A 6,000-nucleotide genomic window follows, 5' to 3' on the forward strand; every position below is an offset into this window, starting at 1 on the left:
TGCAGGTTCCTGTATGAAAATATTTATATTCCTTTTTTGTTAAGCAAAAAAAAAACGTGATAATTCAAAGACGCTTTTGATTATATCTATCCAGCGTGATGATTTACCTAGCTCACCAAGAACAAGCGCACATTCGCGCTTGTTCATGTCTGTTAATTCTTAGTCCGTTTCTTATTTTGCACCTCTAACCAAAGGCCGGTGCACTTCTATCTGTGACGTCATGCTACCTTGCCCGACTGCTATTAGCAGCGAGAACTTGGAGTGGCGCCCTCTCGCGAGTGACGTCAAAGCCAGGACGCCGCTCGCTCGGCTGCCGCGCGCGCTCGATCCCTTCGTGTATGCTTAAGGTACGGGTGGCTCGAGCCGAAGTTATTATTAAATGATATGTCGGCTTCTGCTGCCATGCCTGAACCCCAGTTTCTTCTTCAAAAGCGCGTTAGTCGAGAAAATTTGCCGCTTGGATATCGCAAGCTATGTAGCGCTGAAGGGGTCTACTGGTTTTGCAATATCATATATGCGCTGTGTCTTTCCTTATGTTATGCGCAAAAAGAATGTCTGTAAATTCAACACGCAAAGTTGTGTATGATGCTTTGATAAACACTCAACATTCCCTTAGTATTTATCTATGAGAGACTTGGTGAATCACAGGCGTGGACAACATACTAATTGAAATTATACCATCAAGGAAGACAAATAATAGTATATTCATTCTAAACGTATACAGCAGTCCACAATTCAAGAGGCACATATTCTTAACACTATTCAAACGCACGCTCGACATAGCAGGTGACCAGAAGGTGATAACAGGTGGAGACTTTAACGCCGCCCACACCACGTGGGGGTGCAAGTACATCCACACCAAAGGCAAAAATATATGGCTCGACTCCCAACAGGAAGGTCTAACCCTCGTCACGGACCTAGCAACGCCCATAAGGCAAGGCAACAGCGCCGGCGACGACTCCACACCAGACCTCACCAGGCGCTTAACGTTGCAAACACAAACGCAGCTTTGTCGCAGCAGTACTTAACCACAACAGACAATGCTGCACAAGCTTGACTATAAACACGACACGCATCGAAACGGCGGCGGAAGCGGCTATAGCGTTAGCCATAGCCCAAACCAACGCATACTATATAATCAGCGATTCCCAGAAGGCAGTACGCAACTTCGCGAACGGCCGTATCTCTGCTGAGGCGCTAAACATACTAATAAAAGGCAAACCAACAAGGGAAGTCAGGTGCGTCCAAATCCTATGGATACCAGCCCACACCACCGACTCAACGGGAGAGGACAACTCTAACGCGGAGTGTTGCTTGCTCCAGGGTAGCGTATAGTACTGCGGCCGAGTTGTAGAGGCGCTTGCCTATCGAAGCTCGACCGACGTTACTTATTGGGTAGCGTGGTGTTGTCGACGGGCTACAGGCATCCGGTAGACCATGGCGACCAAGCAAGGGCGAGACGATTTCTAGTGCTAAACATGCACGGTTTATTCAAAAGTTGGTGAAAGAAAATGAGAAAAACATGAAGTGTTTAAAAGTACATTTCGGAGCCCCTTAAATAGTCTCTCTACAATCGTGGGAGGGATCTTGCTTCCGTCGACGTCACGTGACCGGCACAGAAAGCCTGCTGCAAGGAGGAGGCCGTCCCGCCTTCTGGAATTGTAGACGCTTGTCCGACTCTTGCGCGTTGCTGGTTCGTGGAAGTTCTCCTGTAGACTTTGGCCGTTCGAGGAAAGGGCGCCTCTAATGTCGCACGCACACGCACACACACAAAAGAGGCCTGTAAACACTGCGGCGCTTCCGCCAGACCGGCAGACACTCGAAATGGTCATGGCGAATTAGGAAGTCACGCTTCATTTCGACGAGGCAAGGTGTGTGAAGGTCGGGTGAGAGAAATTTCTTTCTGCACGTGGTGCAAGACACCAACCGTAGCAGGAGCAGTCACGCCTCATTTCGACGAGGCATGGTGAGAGAAGGTCGGGTGAAATCCTTTTCTGCGCGTGGTGCCAGACGCCAACCCTAACAGGATCGAGGCACATAACGTAGCTCGAAGACCGACTTTCCGAGCTGCGATGAACGTAGACTCCTCGACAGGGCCCTGCGAAGTATGAGAATGGGAAGACAGATTGACCAGGTTCAGCTACATCACCAAACATTACAAGATGCAAAGATGCACTTATCCTCCACCCCATCCACAACTCACTAGATCGCAAGCTGTCCAGTGGCGACAACTACAAACCAAATCCTACAAGAGCCCGTTACTAATGCACGCTATTTATTCGGAAATATACACAACAGATAGATGCAAAGTGCGCGGCAGCAGAGCCACGCTACAACACATGCTATGAGAATGCCAGGAACTAATGCAGGACAATGGGAGCGCAGCCTCCATCGACAGCCTCCGCGCGCGATGGCAGGCCGCGCTGCTCAGCTCAAACCTGGAAGACCAATGGGCAGTCCAGCGGGCCAAGGAAGCCGCCGAGAGGCAAGAACTCTTGGCCGTAACCTCGGCGGGTGCCCCAGCCCACTAACTCGCCGGACGCGAATCGTTCTGATTCTAAATAAAGTTTTCTCACTCACTCATTGGTGAAACTCGGTGAACTCCATCGTACAAATGTGATGTGGCGAGCAAATGAGTGAAGTTGTCGCGCAGCATTAGTTCTTGGAAGTGGTATAGGAACCCGCTGATGTTTTTGGTGAACCGAAGGCGCAGACTCATCTGCGCTGACGTTGCCGACAATTTCGCAGTGGCTTGGAACTATTGAAATGCAAAAGTGACAGTGCCCTGCTGTTCAAAGCTAGATAATTTGTACATGCCGTTTGGAAGTGTGGTCCACAAACTGCTGAGCGTGTTCTGTGAGTTATATCACACTATCCATCTTGTGGCAAATGCGAAAAGTGCTTGTCCAAGGCTTTCGGTGTTAGGGACATTACGTGAGTGTTTGAGACTTGGACGGATTTAAGGAGAAAACAACCGAAACTGATGGCCGGATGATCGGTGGGCCAAAGTAAAGTAAAATATGCAGTGAAGCGAATTTTTCATTTTGACAAATCAGTTCAGTGTGTATATAACGATGGTATATACGGATTCACGTGAAAGGCAAAAATAATTACCTTGCTGGCTTGTGCTGCTACCTCCTTTCGAAAAGGATGCACATGTAATAATAATAATAATAATAATAATAATAATAATAATAATAATAATAATAATAATAATAATAATAATAATAATAATAATAATCAGCACCATGAGATAGTGAAAGCCATTGCGACGGAAGCTAATGGAAAAGTATGGACACCGTATCGTCGCTGTACCCAGGGTGACTAGTTGGCTGCCGCTGCGCAGCCGCTGTCAAGCCGAACACGCACGCCAGAAAGAGATACTGTCCTTAGGACACTAAGCGTTACATCGCAAACTAACCCTCGGCAGTCCTTTGTACACAGCCAAAAATTTCGCTAGTTTGAAGCCATGCGATAGCCATTGTTGTGACACTTGTTTCTCGAAGCTCGACCGGCGTTACTTATTGGGCAGCGTGGCGTTGTCGGCAGGCTCCAGGCGTCTGGTAGACCATGACGATCAGGCAGGGACGAGGCGATTTCTATAGTGCGAAAGTTGCACGATTTATTCAATGGTTGGTGAAAAATAAGAAGAGAATGAAGTGAAAAAGTACATTGCGGAGCCCTTTAAATAGGCCCACTAAAATTGTAGGAAGGAAGGAAGGAAATCAACTTTATTCGAGGTCCTGCAGGCCACGAGTGCTTTGGGCTCTCATGGAGTGGGCGTCTGCCACGACGGAACCGGGAGGTTGAGTTTCCTGGCGGCGTCGTGGACCTGCTGGACGGCCCAGAATTGGGGAGCGACTTCTTCGCTCCGGATTGCTTTTTGAAACTTGCGCTTGTCCGGTTCGGAGTTTATGTGAGCTTGCGAGCACGGCCAGAGTTAATGATATACGTTAAGGGACGTATTGCAATTGGTGCAATAAGACTTGTAGAGCTCAGGCACGTAATGGCGTAGTCTGTTTTGCGTGGGGTATGTGTCTGTCTGTAGCATTCTGAGTGTAACCGCTTGAGCTCGAGTGAGCGTGCGGTGTGGCGTGATATACTCTCTACGTTGTAGGTAGTAGTGTTTAGTGATTTCATTGTATGTAGTGGGGGCGTCCTTATTCTCCGAGTGGTCGGGTGAAGCCGCGCGGTCTGTAAGCGCGCGCGCAGCCTCCTGTGCGCCTCGTTAAGGGTGGGGACGTCGCCGATCTTTAGTCCTAAGTCTGCCGGGAACCAGTATATGGCGTGGTTCTTAATCTCTTTCTTTGTAACAATTCTGAGAGCCTGTGCGCAGACCGTGCCCCTTTGGAAAGCTCTGATAGCGGCTATGGAGTCGCTGTAGATATGGGAAAGATTGCCGTCAGTGAGCGCAACAGCGATCGCAACCTGTTCGGCCTGTTCAGGCTTCCTTGCAATTACGTGGATGCGTATCTTGTGGATACGCGGACGTCCACAACCGCCACTTCGAAATCTTTGTTTCCCGCGTATGCCGCCGCGTCCACAAAAGCTGAGCGTTCGCGGTTTTAAGGAGGAATTGTCCTCTCGCTTGTCGTCTGCCCCTGTTGTTTTCGAGGTGTACGTTTCTGGGTATAGGTCGGACAGTGATCTTGGCGCGGATGTCCTGTGAGAGGCCCGCAAAGTCTTTTTCTGTCTCCTTGAGCAAAGCCTAGCTTCCCTAGGATCGTGTGCCCCGGAGGCGTCGTCGAAAGCGTAGCAAGCTGGGAGCGCTGTTGGGCTTCGGCAATTTCTTACAGGGTGTTGTGCATGCATGCTGTTGCGTATACTCCAGGGTAGCGTACCGTACTGCTGCCGAGAAGTAGCGGCGCCTGCCTATCGAAGCTCGACCGAAATTACTTATTGGGTAGCGTGGCGTTGTCGGCGGGCTGCAGGCATACGGTAGACCATGGCGACCAAGCAGGGGCGAGACGATTTGCTAGTGCGAAACTTGCACGGTTTATTCAAAGGTAGTTGAAAGAAAATAAGAAAAGCATGAAGTATGAAGTATCTCACAAGTACATTTCGGAGCCCCTTAAATAGGCTCTCTACAAGTGTGAGCGGGATCTTGCTTCCGTCGATGACACGTGACAGGCACAGAGAGAGGGCCCCTCCTCCTGCATTACCGAGCACGGGTAGGAGAAGTCGATCCTCTTTTTGACGAATCCGGGAGAAGGTCGGGTGAATGACCTGTCGCCCGTGGGCTCCGGCCTAGTAGAAGGTAGGGGGAACGACCTGTCACCCGTGGGCTCCGGCCTAGTGGAAGGTAGGGGGAACGACCTGTCACCCGTGGGCTCCGGCCTAGTAGAAGGTAGGGTGAATGACCTGTCGCCCGTGGGCTCCGACCAAGTAGAAGGTAGGGTGAATGACCTGTCGCCCGTAGGCTCCGACCAAGTAGAGGGTAGGGTGAATGACCTGTCGCCCGTGGGTTCCGACCAAATAGAGGGTAGGGGGATGACGTATCGCCCGTGGTGTCCGACGCCAACCTTAACAGCATCTCCGGCGGAGGAGGAAGATCCCGACGTGTAGGGGCCAGCAGCCGCTGTACGAGGGATCGGCGTTTCGGTATCAGGATTCCCCGTAGAGGTCACGAACCCTTCGTTCGTAGCAGGTAGATTCCGGGGCGTGGTCATCCGTCCTCGTGGCGCTCTTGTGACTTTTCTCCTTGGTCCGGTCCGGTGAAATTGGTCTTTGCAAGCAGGTCTCGCAACTTTTCGTCTCCTGCGTGGGCAAGCAATCACCCCAGAACAGTGCCGGACCCACAACCACAAAGCAGCGAGCACAAGGCCACTCTCCCCCAAGACACACCTGGCTTTTAACAAAAAAAGAAAACCCGCTACACCTTTCCCATTCCCTACGCGCGTCCTCCCCCCTCAACACTAAAACCAGCCATTTCTTGAAGGCGTTAGGAGGTGGTTATTAAAATCAGCTAACAATCGGCTTCACTTCGGAAAAACATATGAA

This window comes from Dermacentor variabilis, chromosome 3, assembly GCF_050947875.1.
Source record: "Dermacentor variabilis isolate Ectoservices chromosome 3, ASM5094787v1, whole genome shotgun sequence".
NCBI classification, from domain to species: domain Eukaryota; kingdom Metazoa; phylum Arthropoda; class Arachnida; order Ixodida; family Ixodidae; genus Dermacentor; species Dermacentor variabilis.